This window comes from Mustela erminea, chromosome 18, assembly GCF_009829155.1.
Source record: "Mustela erminea isolate mMusErm1 chromosome 18, mMusErm1.Pri, whole genome shotgun sequence".
In the NCBI taxonomy this organism is placed as follows: Eukaryota; Metazoa; Chordata; class Mammalia; order Carnivora; family Mustelidae; genus Mustela; species Mustela erminea.
The window spans coordinates 45,147,895-45,162,853 of record NC_045631.1 but is presented as its reverse complement, the minus strand read 5'-3'; the positions used below and the strand labels follow the sequence as shown (position 1 = coordinate 45,162,853).

The window sequence follows — 14,959 nt, the reverse complement described above, 5'->3', positions numbered from 1 at the left end:
GGCAGCAACATTACCTAGGGAAACAGGGAGGCCTCTCGAAGCTGATTCCTGCCGGGAGCTGGTTGTCCAAGAGCCGGCCTTGGCCACCGAGATGATGGCAGTTCCCCACCTCAGCGCTTTGCAGTGGACGTGCTGTCACTTCATTGGGATGATTTTCCATAAGTGACTCCTGGTTGTCATCCCGATTCCAAACGGGCAGGAGCAGCCCCTACTGGCAGAGATGGGCTGGATGGGGGCTGCAGGGAGGTGGTGGGGACACACCTGCCTAAGAGTGGGATGGTCCTAGGGAGGGCGGAAATGACATCACAGTCACCCTAGGAGAAGAGCCAGGTCTGTGAAGTCATGGAGTTCTGGGGCCTTTCTCCCCCTGCTCTGGGTACTGGGTTATTGGTCTTTTTTGCTTTTGAATGGGAAGTGATGGACGGACAGGCAAAGAGGAGAGGGGAGGAGGCTGGGAAGGCAGCCCATCACTGTCCGATACTGGGGAGCTCCTACGCCCTCCTCCATTCCCACGAGCCCTGCTAAGGGAGGATGAACTGAGCAAAGGAGCCTTCGGAGTCACAGGTGACTTAAACCCTACACTCATATCTGAATGGGCTTTGGAGATTCCAGACTTCGAGCACCTGATGGGGCACAGAGCAGGAGGCTCTGTGCCAGTGTCCCCATGGTGGGCTGGGGGCTGCCCTCTCTCCTCTTCCTGCAGATGGGCTCTGGTCGGATTTCGAGGGAGAGAGGGCTTAGCTGTCAAATGCAAAAAGAGGGCTTCTGAAATCCAGAATGTACTTAAGGATCGTGTCTTTTCAATGCAAACACTCAGCTACCACTTGGGGCCGGCAAGCCTCTTTTCTTTATTTTATTTTTATTTATTTGTTTGACAGAGAGAGAAAGAGAGATCACAAGTAGGCAGAGAGGCAGGCAGAGAGAATGGGGGAAGCAGGCTCCCCACTGAGCAGAGCCTGATGCGGGGCTCGATCCCAGGACCCCGAGATCATGATCTGAGCCGAAGGCAGAGGCTCAACCTACTGAGCCACCCAGGTGCCCGGCAAGCAGTGCTGAGTTCATTTCATTCTCTTCCCAACCGCAGGAGGTGGGTAGTATGATTTTTACACCAATTCTACAAATGCGGAAACTCAGGCACAGACAGGCTGAGCAACCTGCCCACATTCACACAGCTAGGACACGGCAGGGCTGGGATTTGAACCAAGGCACTTGGTTCTAGAGTGTGGGCGTGAAACCTCACTTCCATGTTGGAGAAACTGTGGGAGAAGTTGTTTCCCAGAAGCAATGGCTGAGTTCTCCTTCCCATGGGTTTGTACTGTTCAAGAAGGGGGGCCGTTCCTAAAGATAGCAGGGGGTAGGTCAAGGTCACACACAGTGGCAATAGTGGCTGAGTCCATGAACCTTGCAGTGTTCTTATGAGCTGCAGAGGTGAGAGAGACTTTAATGAGAGACTCAGATTAAAGCCGTGGAGCCGCGGAGAAGCCCTGGGGGCGGGCTGGTTGGGACACTCCCTCAGCACTCATAATCAAACTTGGGATGGTGGGACCACATCCAGGCCGCCCCCACCCTGAGTCTCAAGAGTGAATGCTACGGGGCTTCTGGGCTAAACCAGCCGTGGAGGGGCCACCGTTTCCTGATGATTCTGGGGACCTGTCCTAGCCTAGCGTGACATTCCTGGTGGGGATCCATTCCCAACCTCAGCATCTCTGGGCCACGTTCCCATCCTGTTCTCAGGGAAAATCCCTGAGTCATGACAGAGGACACAACTAACGCTGGAGAGAGGCCTTTAGGTAACACCTGTTCTGGGCATCCTCTCTCTCTCTCTCTTTTTAAAAAGATTTAGTTAGTTAGTTAGTTGAGAGAGAGAGAGAGAGAGAGCATGAGAGGGGAAAAGGTCAGAGGGAGAAGCAGACTCTCCATGGAACTGGGAGCCCGATGAGGGACTCCAGCCCGGGGACCCGGGATCATGACCGGAGCTGAGGGCACTTGCCCAACCAACTGAGCCACCCAGGCGCCCCTAGGCATCCTCTCTTTAAAGAGAAGGTCAAGTTTCTTGATTGCAGCTCAGGCTATGATCTCAGGGTCATGAGATCTAGCCCTCCGTCGGGCTCTGCTCTCCATAGGGAGTCTGCGGGAGGATTCTCTCTCTTCCTCTCCCTCTGTGCCTCCCCACGCACTCACACACGCACACTCTCTCTAAAATAAATAAATTATTTTTTAAAGTGTCAAGATGCCTCAACATAACACCTTCACTGCACCTATAAAATGGACTTATAAAGCCACCGCGTGTGTGTTTCTTCTCTAGCTGGACTCAGCGTCCTAAGGACCAGGATTGAGGGTTTCCAAAGCACGTAGGAGACATTCAGTTGGAACTGCTGAACCTTTTCACACCTTAAGGTATAACTTATTTAGACATCATGGCTGGGAATTTTGATAAAAAAGCTCCAGTTGGCATCAGACGAATGGAAGCCTGAAAGAGCCACATATAAGGCCTTCAGGAAGAGGGGCCCAGAGCTGTCCAGAGCCAGCCATGACGTAGGCCACAGAGAGGACTCAGAGTATACATCAGTCAAAATCATTGGCCAAGGGTCATGGGCTTAGGTGCTTTGAACCTCCCTAAGGGGACTGTCAGTCCCTGCTTCTCACTTCCAGAAGGATGGCACCAAAAAGCCCAAAGCTGACACCGAGCGGGTCTCAGCCTCAGCTCTTTGAGTAAATGTAACTGTCATTCCACTGGGATGATTTTCCGTAAGGGACCCCTGGTTGTCACCCCGACTGTAGACCAGTAGCGGCAGGACCAGGACCATACGTCCTTCCACTAAGGTCTCAAAATCCCCACCTCAGGAAGTTCTTCCTGCTGTCTAGCTTGAATTCCTCCAGACACAGTTTAAACCAAACAGTCTGTGAGTTATATGGCAGAGTTTTAAAGCTTCTAAATTAGTAACCCATACTTGGAAATTTAATCTAAGTACAATTTATTTTTTTAAGTTGCTAAGAGAATGGATCTTTTTTTTTAAAGATGTTATTTTATTATTATTTTTTTCTTTTAAAGATTTTATTTATTTATTTGACAGAGAGAGATCACAAGTAGGCAGAGAACAGGCAGAGAGAGAAGGGGAAGCAGGCTCCCTGGCTGAGCAGAGAGCCCGATGCAGGGCTTGATCCCAGGACCCTGAGCTCATGACCTGAGCTGAAGGCAGAGGCTTAACCCATTAAGCCACCCAGGTGCCCCTTAAAGATTTTATTTTAAAGTAATCTCCATACCCATTGTGGAGCTCGAACTCCCAACCCTGTCCCACGCTCTGCAGACTGAGCCAGCCAGGAGCCTCTGAAGTACAATTTCTGATTTATCTTGAGAACTTGGAATGATCTGGCCAGGCTGGGCCCACACTTGCACAAGACACCACCATAGGCTGGGGGCTCCCCAGTGCCAGTCCCGTGGGGGCATTAGGCGACATGCTTCTTGTTTGGGCTCTTTGCACCTTGTCCCTGAGGGTCCCAAGCCATCTGTTGTCACCCAGTTACCTAAGCCATCACGAACCCCTGCAGATTTCCCTCCAAGCCCCGTGACCCCAGCCCAGGCACTGGGCTTCCTCCAGGGAAGGCTGCCCAGAGTGGGTCGTCTAAGAGGAGGCGGGACTGCAGTGTCCCGCATGCCTAGTGGCTGCGGAACATCAAGAAGCAAGCAGTCTCCATGCTCTGACCCAGCTTGTCTCTTAGGACACATTCCTGAAATGGCTGCCAGGGCTTTGCCTCTGGGTCTGGAGAAGACAACTTTCCTGTAAGGGATACTGACGGCCTGTGTCGGAGGAGAAAACTTCCCACCGCCGGTTCTGAGCCGGCGCTCATGGACGGAGGCACATGTCAATTGCGTGCCCAAGTCTACATGGAGGAGCACGGAGAAGTTCTTGTTCTAGTTCTTTTCATTATAAATCCTGCTACAAGGACAACGGAAGGGAAATGGTCCCACATTTTCACTGAAAAGTCTGGGGAGGGGAGGAAAGAGTAAACGTCTTTGCGATCAGATTTTCCCACATTCACAGTTGTCCCTTATTAACTATTCCCGGCTTGTTCATGATGCTGTGGAAGAATTGTGCAAAGATGCATGCATTTACCACAGGCGGGCCTTTTTGACATTCATTATGAATTTAATTATTATTAAATACCCACAGTGTGCCAGGCGCCGGACAGCAAATGAGGGGCAGACGGGAGGAAGGCTCCATGTCGCCGGTCAGTTGTCCCTGTAATTGCTCAGCCCCGCTGCTATGTTCCCAGGCCCTGCAGCTGGAGCCTGCCCAGCCCCACTGCTCTCTTAGGACTTCAGATGGGTTCCCTGAGGGTCAGTGGGTGACGGGGGAGGGGCGGGTGTGTCTGTGGATTCCCGGGCACTAGGAGGCGACTGCAGGCGGCCGGGCCTGGGCAGCCGGTGCCGTACCTTATTAGAGCACTCCAGTCTGGTGTCCCTAAAGGACAGGGGGCAGAGCTGAGCCCCTGAAATCAGGCACAGTGTTGAAGAGCCAGGCCGGAGGCCCACAGCTCGGGGAAAGGAGGCCCCTCGAGGCAGTGATGCTCTGGCTGCAGTGTCCTCCAGGCCGCGGATGAGGAAGGGGCTGCTTCACTGCTGAGTGTAAGGGACTGTGGGAAGGCTACCTAGCCACCCCGAGCCTCAGGTCCCCCAGGTGAAACAATGGCTAGAATTGCAAATTCAACATTTCATTTGGTGGATAGAGTGCTGAAATGAGATGAACCAGGCTAACACATGTTAGCCATCACCGTTCTTGTTTTTTTCTGTTGTTACTGTCAACTCCAGCCAGGCAGCTGGTCACCAGGAGCGAGGAGAGCAGAGGGCTTGGGGGAAAGCCCAATCAATCCAACTCCCGAAACAAACAAAAACAGACACACCAAAGCGACCTGAGCCCCAGAATCTGTACAAAGCTTGTGCATGGCTCAGTGAATTGCAGGTGCACACGGAGCCCAGGAAAAACCTTTCCCGCACCTGCATTCTCCACCTACAGCTCAGCTGGAAGTTTCCCTTGTCTACCGCAGCCAGGTGCCCAGGCTAGCCCACAAAGGCCTAGCTCACGTCTCCGATAGACCTTAGCAGCTTTGAGGGGCCAGGCCCATCTTGCGTCCCCGTGAGCCCTTCTGAGCTGTGAGCCCACCGACCTCCACTAGAGCCCGGCAGCGAGGAGAGGAAGGAAAGAAATGTCAGGCGGAGGAAGCAGCCAGCTCTGGTCTGGAGCCCAGAGGTTCCCACAAGCTCCTGTGTGGGTGTGGCTACAGGAACTAACCTGAATGGGGCTCTCTGCACGGGGTCTGGGTCTTCCGAAGCCTCCAGGGTCCTCTGCAGGGTAGGGGGAGGGCCAGGATGAGGGCTCCCGCCTCAGCAGGGGTGAGGGTGCATGGGCAGAGGGAAGGGGGGCAGCCCCTTCCTCCAGTTCCTGGCGAGCCCCGAGTCCAGGCCTGCTGGATGGGTGCGGAAACAATCCCACAGCTTGCCCGGGTGGAGGGGGCGTGGCCAGGGCGAGGGTGGCCAGGTAGCGACAGGCAGGGCTGGAGTGGTCATTGTCACTGGCAGGTGGAGGGCCCACAAAGACTCAAAAAACACCGGAAGGATGGAAAATGGGAGTAATTCAGATAAATTTTTTCAAGGCGGTATCTGTATTTTTTTCTGATTATAAAAGTAACTCACGCTGCTATTAGAATTTTTTATGAGAATCTACTCATGTGTTACTAATAATAAGCTTTTGGACACACACACACACACAGACTGGATTTGGGAAAAAATGCAAGCGCAGACAGTAGAAAGCGAGAGTCCCTCTATAACCTAACTTCAGTTCCACAACCTGGCCTCTAAAAGTTTAATAACACAGGGGCACGTTTGCAGGGTGTCATGGGGGCTGTTCAGGAGTGTGACTAAGGGCTAGTCACTCGCTGTGCTCTGTCCTTTATAGGAATCATTGCCACTCCTTAACCACAGCCCTGAAAGGGAGGTGCTATTATTCCCATTTTTCAGATGTGGAACCAGGCTCAGAGAGGTCAAACGGCTTACCCAAGGTCACACAGCTAGGAGAGGGCAGCCAGGAGTCAACCCTGGTCTGCTCTCCTCCCAGGAGGGGGCTCTTGCTGCCGCATCTCATCCAATAATCCGGGAGAGCAGGAAGGAGGTGGGTAAACAGCATCTCATATCTGTTTCTTCAGTAAGACATGGTAACCATGTGATTCAAACAATACTTGGGGAAAACTGTTTTAGCGCTAAGAATAAGCCAGGCAGGTGCAAAAAGGGACGTCCCCCTAGCAGCTTTTGTGCTAACACGGGGTGGCGGGGGCAGACTTTGGAAATGAAAGGCAAGTGGCTCCAGGAGCCAGCAATGGAAGAAATGGCCAAAAGTGGACAGAGAAATGAATGAGTCCCTCCAGCCTCTCCCGGGGCTCGCCGCAGGGGTGGGCGGAACGGGTTGGTGGTTGTGTAGCTCTTGCTTATACCGCAACATGTCCACGGCTGGGAAGTGCTTCATCTCCGTGGGCAAGAAAAAACTCATTAACCTAATGGATATTTTCCAGCAACAAATGTTGCTTCTGTGTTTAAGCACACCGGAGGGGAAAGCTATTCCATTAGGGACACCCAGGCATCCTCCAGGAATTGTGGACATGCTCTCGGAAAATTAGTGGGCGTTTTCAAGCAGCGTGAATGCTTCTCCTTTCAAACGGAGGGAAGTCAATTCATCCTGGCTGGTTTAATGAAAGTCCCTCGACTGGCCAGGTGGGTCTAAGAGTGCCCCTCTGGTACCCCAGCCACTGCAGGGAGGCAATGCGGGGCCTTGCACAAGAGGAGGAAGGAGACCTGTGCTAGCTGAGCTTTGCTATGAACTTGCTGTGTGACCCTAGGGAGGTTACTTTACCTCTCTGGGCTATTACCTCATTTCTTAAGTGGCTCTGGCATCTGCTCAAATGCCAGACTCATGGGCTTTAACACCTTGCACTGGCCCCTCTGTGGATTTTTCTCAGTATAACCTCAAAGAGCAGGGGAGGTATGAGAGAGAGGAAGGTCCTTCGAGGAGGAGAAAAAGAAGTGAAGGGAAAGTGGTGATTCATTTTAAGGATGTCATACATTTGGGGCAGCTCCCAACACTTCCATCTTTCTCTGCTGGCCCCTTCTTTCTCCTCCCTCCCAACCCTCCTGTCACATGGTTGACAGAGGCCATGAGCCACCATCATGGGAACCCTGGTGACTCGGTCAGGAAGGCAGCAGAGGAGGTCTGGGCAGTGGCTAGTTGGTGAGACCAGGTGGCCTCTGGAGTTCAGGGTCCTACATGGTTCTGGGAGTTCAGAGTCCTACAGGCCAAGCAGAGGGAGGCTTAACCAACAAACAGTGGGAGATGCTCCAGCCTGATGGGGAGGAAAGCTACATTCTAGCAGGGGCTATGCCTGTCAGCTTCTCTGGAGAGCGCCAACAGGACAACACGGTAATTAAAACTGAAATGAGGCCTTTGGAGGATTGGCTAGAATGTCTCTGAGGACTGCTGTGTTGTTTCTGGAAGCAGAGACTAGAAGTGCCTTTTTGCTTCTCAGGGTGTGGGAAGTGTCCCGAGAGAGCAGGGTCTTGGGGCCGTGTTCTCTGTGCTTCAAGGAATGTGGGGGATTCTGGAGGACCTCAGACAGGCCCTGGAGTCGGGAGTGCAGTCAGCTCACGGAACTTAACTCCAGAAGAGACAGGCCTCGGTGCTGGGCCAGGACACAGGCCCCTGCCTTGAGGCAGGGCTGTGGCCAGAAAAGGTACCAGCGCTTGGCCCCCACAGCGGAGGTTCTAGAACGGCAGCTTCCATTTTCTCCGCTTCCAAACAGAAAGTGCCACCTAGCCTACAGTGGGAGGATGAAATGAGGTCATTTGTGTGAAAACACTGAGAGAAAATAGCACTGGAGTTGTTTCTGATATAAAAGGATTGGGCATGAAGAGGGTCAAGTGGCATATCATTAATCCCCCGCCCCTGGCGGGGTGGGGGTGTCTCACTCGCAATGCAGGCTACTAGCCACTCTGGGGACCCTAGTGGTGGCTCATGGGGCTAGTTTGGGTTGTCATGAACAACCGCAAGGCTTGGGCACTTAAACAACACAGTAGCCAACCTCTCTTTGTCCTCCTGCCCCCTCCCCTCCCCTACTTCCGGGGGAAGACTCCAGAAGGTGCTCTGTGTATTCAGTTACACTGTATATATGCTTCACACACACACTGTGTACTTGAGCTCCTGCTAAGTTATAGTCCTACAACTAGTTTGGAAAGTTCTCCTGTCTAAGGCAGTGCAGTGCCCAGGCTAGCCCACAAAGACCTGGTTATAGAGCTTCCATCTTTCTGAAATTAGAGGGTGAAGGCAGATCAGAACTTACCCACCAGGGGGGTCATGTCTGTCAGCTTCACCTGGGGGGCCTTTGAAAGAACCCTTCTTCCAGATATTTTCATCCTTCTGAAGAGAGCTGGGGCCCAAGCATATATATGAATTTGGCTTTAAAAACATATACACAGGGGTGCTTGGGTGGCTCAGTAAGTGAAGCCTCTGCCTTCAGCTCAGGGTCTTGGGATCGAGCCCCACATCGGGCGCTCTGCTCAGCGGGGAGCCTGCTTACCCCTCTCTCTGCCTCCCTCTCTGCCTACTTGTGATCTCTCTGTGTGTGTGAAATAAATTAAAAAATCTTAAAAAAAAAAAAAAGTACAGAGTGATACTGGCTTGTCCTGCCCGCATCCATGATTTCTCTCAACCAGAGGCTACCATTAAAACCTGATTTTCGGGGTGCCTAGGTGGCTCAGTGGGTTAAAGCCTCTGCCTTCCGCTCAGGTCATGATCCCAGGGTCCTGGGATGGAGCCCCGCATCGGGCTCTCTGCTCCACAGGGAGCCTGCTTCCTCCTCTCTCTCTGCCTGCCTCTCTGCCTACTTGTGATCTCTGTCTGTCAAATAAATAAAATCTAAAAACAAAACAAACAAACAAAAACCTGATTTTCATCTTTCCTTCCAGTCAGGCTCCATTAACACGGCCTCATTCACAGGCGTGCTCCCTCTTTCCGTACAAGTGGGAACACACGGTGGCCGCCTTGTTCCTCGATTAGCCTATCTGAGGGAGTGTCCACAGCAGTGCATTCTGCGGGGGGGGGGGGGGGGGGGGGGGCAGTTTAGTCAACCAGTTTCCCATCAATCATTTCCAGACTTTTGTGCAACAGATGCCTCCCCAGTGAAACCCCACACAGACTGTCCTTGCTCACAGAGAAAGGATCTCTGCCACCTGGGCCACCAACAGAGGCATCCCGCTGTGCTTTTATCAGCAATCTTAGAATCAGCAAGGTTTAGCATCTTTTCAGTCCCCATTGAAAACTTTTGCTTTTTTTTTTAATCTTTTTTTTTTTTTTAGATTTTATTTATTTGACAGATCATAAGGAGGCAGAGAGGCAGGCAGAGAGAGAAGGCGGTGGCGGAGGGGGGTGGGGGGTGCGCCTGAGAAGCAGGTTCCCTGCTGAGCAGAGAGCCCAATGTGGGGCTCTATCCCAGGATCCTGGGATTATGACCTGAGCCAAAGACAGAGGCTTTAACCCACTGAGCCACGTTTTGCCTGTGAACAACCTGCTTTTCTCTTTCCCCAGACATGGGTATTCTGGTAAAACCTCTGGGGCAATCCTGGAATGTGCCCGGACTCCCTATGTGTTCTGGATGGCCCAAGACCCCTGAACCGCTAACGCTGTGAGCACCCTTAAAATCCTGAGAGTCTAGGGGCGCCTGGGTGGCTCAGTCATTGGGCTTTTGCCTTCAGCTCAGGTCATGATCCCAGGGTCCTGGGCTCGAGCCCCAAATAGGCTTTCTGCTCAGCTGGAAGCCTGCTGCTCCCTCTCCCCCTGCTTGTGTCCCCTCTCTCGTTGTGTCTCTCTCTGTCAAATAAAAAAATTAAAATCTTTAAAAAATAAAATGCCGAGAGTCCGGGGACCACCTAGCCTCTGTGCGGGCCCCAGCACCCCTCAATGGCTGGGCCCAAAATTCCCCTGGGGGCAGCGTGGTATCAGAAATGTGGAATCCCCTGAAGCGGGTGATTGGTAATATTTCATGTGGCTTATCTCGCAAGGTTTGTCATGGATGGGATCCATTCACGCTCACCTTCTCCACCCTTACACAGAGCTTCTGTTTTATAGGAAGTGCTCAAGTGACTGTTGAAAGAATAAATCATTAGCACCTGTCTAATTGCCCCCCTCTTTTGTCCAGAGGGTGGCTAGTGCGGTTCAAATGGGTTCAGTGGAACTGTGCTTACAAAGGATCCTAGTGTAAGGAAGTCCACTTCCTGACAGCCTCAATCAGCTTTCTTGCAAATTTCTAAAGCCCCTTTCTTTGGCCCTGGCAATCAGGGTTGCCAGATAAAATACAAGGCACCCAGTTAAATCTGAGTTTCAGATAAACAACAACTGTTTTAGTGTAAGTATGTCCCGAAGACTGCATGGGACATACTTAGTGTGATAATTTCTGGTGGCCACGGTACCAAATTGCAAAGTGAGTGGCTTAACACAACAGATATTTCTTCTGTCACAGTTCTTGAGGCCAGAAGTCCAAAATCAGATCACTGGGCCAAAATCACGGTGTTGGCAAAGTCTCGCTCCCTCCCACAGAAAGTTCTAGGAGCCAATCCTTTGTCTCGGAATCTTCCAACTTCTGGTGGCTGCTGGAATCCACATCATTCCACGTCACTCCAACCTGATCGATCACAGGGTCTTCTAATCTCTCTCTGCCGACTTCTTGTAAGGACACAAGTGACTGCGTTTATCACCCACCCAGATAATACAGGATAATCTCATCTCAAAATGCTTCAGAGAATGACATCTGCAAAGATCCTTTTTCCAAATAAGGGTCATATTCACAGGTCCTAGGGATTAGGGTCTGATATCTTTGGGCAGCATTTTGTAGCCTATCACAATTATACTAAAAAAAAATGTTGTTTATCTGAAATTGAAATTTCACCAGGCATCCAGGGTTTTAATTTGCTAATTCTGACAGCCCTCCCTGGACCTGATTCCTCCTGAGGTGGCAGGAACTTAAGCCGTTTGTCTTCACTTGCTCATCACTCGTCCTGGAATGAGCTTGGGGACCATGCCTCAGACCCAAACCTGTTCATCAAAATCTTTTGTCTTTGAAGTAGGGCTCATGGTTTATGGTGGCATTCCAGTTTTCAGGAGAATCTAAAGGCGTAAACTAATACAAAGTCTTAGCTTTTTAAAAGATTCTGGCAAATGCGCGCATTTCCACTTTGAACACTCAAAACTTCATTTTTTAATTTATTTTTTTCTAAAGATTTTTTATTTATTGACATACAGATCACAAGTAGGCAGAAGAGGCAGGCGGGGGAGAGGGGTGGGAAGCAGGCTCCCTGTTGAGCAAAGAGCTCTATGCGGGGCTCCATCCCAGGACCCTGGGATCATGACCTGAGCCGAAGGCAGAGGATTTAACCCACTGAGCCACCCAGGTGCCCCAGCACTCAAAACTTCAAGTGCTGACTGGCCCCCCTCACCACTTCAGGTCTTTGTGTGAAAGCATTAAAAGGAAATATAGCATTGGATTTGTTTTCTTTCTTGTTGTTGTAAAGACTTTATTTATTTATTTGAGAGAGAGAGAGAGAGAGAGAGAGAGAGAGGAGGAGGGGCAGAGGGAGAGGAAGAGAGAGAATTTCAAGCAGACTCCCAGCTGAGCACAGAGCCTGATGCAGGGCTTGACCCCATGACTCCTGGGGTCACGACCTGAGCTGAGTCATTGCTCAACCGACTGGGCCACCCAGGTGCCCCCGTTGTTATTGTTTTTAAAGACTTTATTTTTAAGTAATCTCTACACCTAACTTGGATCTCGAGCTCAAAATTTCAGGTCAAGAGCTGCACACTCGGGTTAAATGGGAGATGAGTATTAAGGAGGGCACTTGTGATGAGCACCGCGTGTTGTGTGAATCACTAACTGCTACACCTGAAACTAATGTTACACTATGTTAACTAACTGGACTTTCATTATTATTATTATTATTATTTTAGATTTACTAATTTATTTTGGAGACAGCATGAGCAGGAGGGGCAGAGGGAGAGAACCTGAAGCAGGCTCCTTGCTGAGCATGGAGCCCAAGGTGGGGCTCGATCTCAGGGCCCTGAGATCACAACCTGAGCAGAAACCAAGAGTCTGATGCTCAACTGACTGTGCCCCCAGGCACCCCAACTAACTGGAATTTATTTATTTTTTATTTTTATTTTTTTAATTTTATTTATTTATTTGACAGATAGAGATCACAAGCAGGCAGAGAGGCAGGCAGAGAGAGAGGAGGAAGCAGGCTCCCTGCTGAGAAGAAAGCCTGATGTGGGGCTCGATCCCAGGACCCTGGGACCATGACCCGAGCCGAAGGCAGATGCTTTAACCCCCTGAGCCACCCAGGTGTTCCACTAACTGGAATTTAAACAAAAACTTGAAACTATTAAAAAAAAAAAGTTGCATGCTCCACCAACTGTGCCAGCCAAGTGCCCCAGGACTGTATTTGATAGAAAAGGATTAGGCATTAAAATCATAAAGTGGGGGGTGCCTGGGTGGCTCAGTGGGTTAAAGCCTCTGCCTTCGGCTCAGGTCATGATCCCAGGGTCCTGGGATCGAGCCCCACATCAGGCTTTCTTCTCAGCAGGGAGCCTGCTTCCTCCTCTCTCTCTGCCTGCCTCTCTGCCTGCTTGTGATCTCTGTCTGTCAAATAAATAAAATATTTTTTTAAAAAAAATCATAAAGTAGGTGTCTGGGTGGCTCAGTCAGTTAAGCATCTGACTCTTGATTTTGGCTCCAGTCATGATCTCAGGGTGGTGAGATCAAGCCCCGAGCTGGGCTCTATAGTCCGCTTGGGATTCTCCCTCTGCCCCCCGCCCACTCACTTGCATGTGCTCTCTCTCTCTCTCTCTCTCAAAACAAATGAATAAGTAAAATCATAAAGTGGCCCATCACCCACAATTATACAAGTTATACACCTGTTTCCCTTTCCATTCTCAAGTCTCTTGAAGAAAGGCCTTAGGTTTTAATCAGTATTGGATTCACGCAATCACCTGTCCATTCATTCTTTGAACAGTCATGGAGCATCTATTCTGTGCCATGGGCTGTGCCAGGCACTGAGGCTACAGAGACGAGCAGAACATCACCCAATGGATGGATGTGGTCAGGCACTGGCTCCCCGGAGAAGTCAGCAGTGGTCTCGGAAGAAGTCATGGAAACTGAACACAACATAACGGGCCCTTGTGATGTGAAAGCAGAAAGCATGAATCGATTTGCTTTGAAACTAGTCGTACAGAGAAAACCCCAATTAATTTACTAATTATCTTTAAATTCTAGCAACCATTTTTAGCTGTTAGTTAAGGAAAAAATAACTTGTATTACAAGATGTGATGCTTAGCCTGGTCTGCTGTAACACAATAGAGGTGTCTTCCTCTCTCTGTGTCTCCCGGATCCCTGGAAATGTGGGTGACGGCAGCAAAGGTGAGCCCAGCGGTTCAGCCCAGAGGGGGGCTGCTTGGACTGGGTGATTTCTTCCTCACCTGTGTTCCCCATTCCTAGGGTGCAGGGAGCATTTCAGGGGGGCACAAATGATGCCTACACCCCAAAGATATCTTATGATGAATAGACTTTTAAGAAGAAAAAGCAATCTCTTCATTTAATAATCATAAAGCTAAAATACCAGGTCACTGCCGTATATATATAATTTTTTTTTTTAAATCAAAAAGCACTGGCCATAGGATCCCTCAGGCTAAAGCAATGGAGGGAGAGCCAAGGATAGAAAAATCAAGGCGAGACTTGCTCTTGAGAAGCAGAAGTTCTGGGTTCAAATTCCCTGTCAGTCTAACACTAGCCATGTGATTCTGAGGTGCCTCTTAACCTCGCTGAACCTCAGTTTCATCATCTGTAAAAGGGAAAAGAATTTTTACAGGCTCACATCAAGAACTAAATGAGACCATATAAACTCCAAAGGACTGTCTGCTTGTTAGCAATTTGGGGAAGGGGGGTCCCCCTAGCACCTAGGGACACCTCCTAGCACCCTGACATCACACGAGGTAGGCCACCCACATGTGAGCTGAGCCCCACGCCCTGTTGTTATGTGTGACCGAAGGCTGGGAAAGGTGGCCAGGAGAGGCCTGGGTGTGTAAACTCAGGGGAGATGACATTCAGCTTCCCAGGTGGGGTCTACAGGGAGAAATTTAATTCAAAGTGGGAGTTTTCCCATTTTCCCTGGGCCAGGCCGACTGTCTGCTGTTAGGAGAAGGGGTGACAGTGGAAAAGGCTGGGTGACATTAGTCAGCCTCAACACAACAAAAATGTTCCTATACAACTCCCCTCTCCCAAATACCTAGATAAGAGTGTTTAAAAGTAAGTCAGCTTTTGAAATGAGACTGATCATTCCCTAATTAGTCCAAATTAGAACATTATTAGTGTATCCAGAAAGCCAGGTCATCCCAAGCGTTCTCTGCAAACTTGGGCCCATGGGGACAGGGTCTCCCCTCCCCAGAAGGGAGCAATCCCAGGAACCTCAGTCATTAAGTCCCAGAGACATAGGGTCTGGTGCCTATAATGTGGCCATAACCTTTGATGATGAATGAGCTCCCTGCACCGGGAGGCCCGGATGTGGCCAGCATGCCCTGGCCTGTCCAACAAGCGAGACAGCAGCCCTCTGCTCAGCGTTCCCATGCTCCTAACTTTGCATCCAGTGCTTTGGGCAAAGGGGCCCATACCCAGATCCTTTTTTTTTTTTTTTTTAAAGATTTTATTTATTTATCAGAGAGAGAGAGAGGGGGAGAGAGCGAGCACAGGCAGACAGAATGGCAGGTAGAGGCAGAGGGAGAAGCAGGCTCCCTGCTGAGCAAGGAGCCCAATGTGGGACTCGTTCCCAGGACGCTGGGATCATGACCTGAGCTGAAGGCAGCTGCTTAACCAACAGAGC

At 50.5% G+C, this 14,959-nt stretch overlaps 1 protein-coding gene and 1 long non-coding RNA gene across 28 annotated transcripts in view; one reads left to right on the top strand and one right to left on the bottom strand.

The window, feature by feature from the left end:
• The window catches only part of MAPT (microtubule associated protein tau), a 115,943-nt gene that overhangs the window by 87,980 nt on the left and 13,004 nt on the right, over positions 1 to 14,959 (bottom strand). The gene's annotated exons all lie outside the window — the stretch shown is intronic.
• Positions 367 to 4,028, top strand: LOC116577582. Its single transcript, XR_004280541.1, has 3 exons — positions 367 to 564; positions 2,306 to 2,397; positions 3,709 to 4,028. It is a non-coding gene; the product is annotated as an uncharacterized LOC116577582 (long non-coding RNA).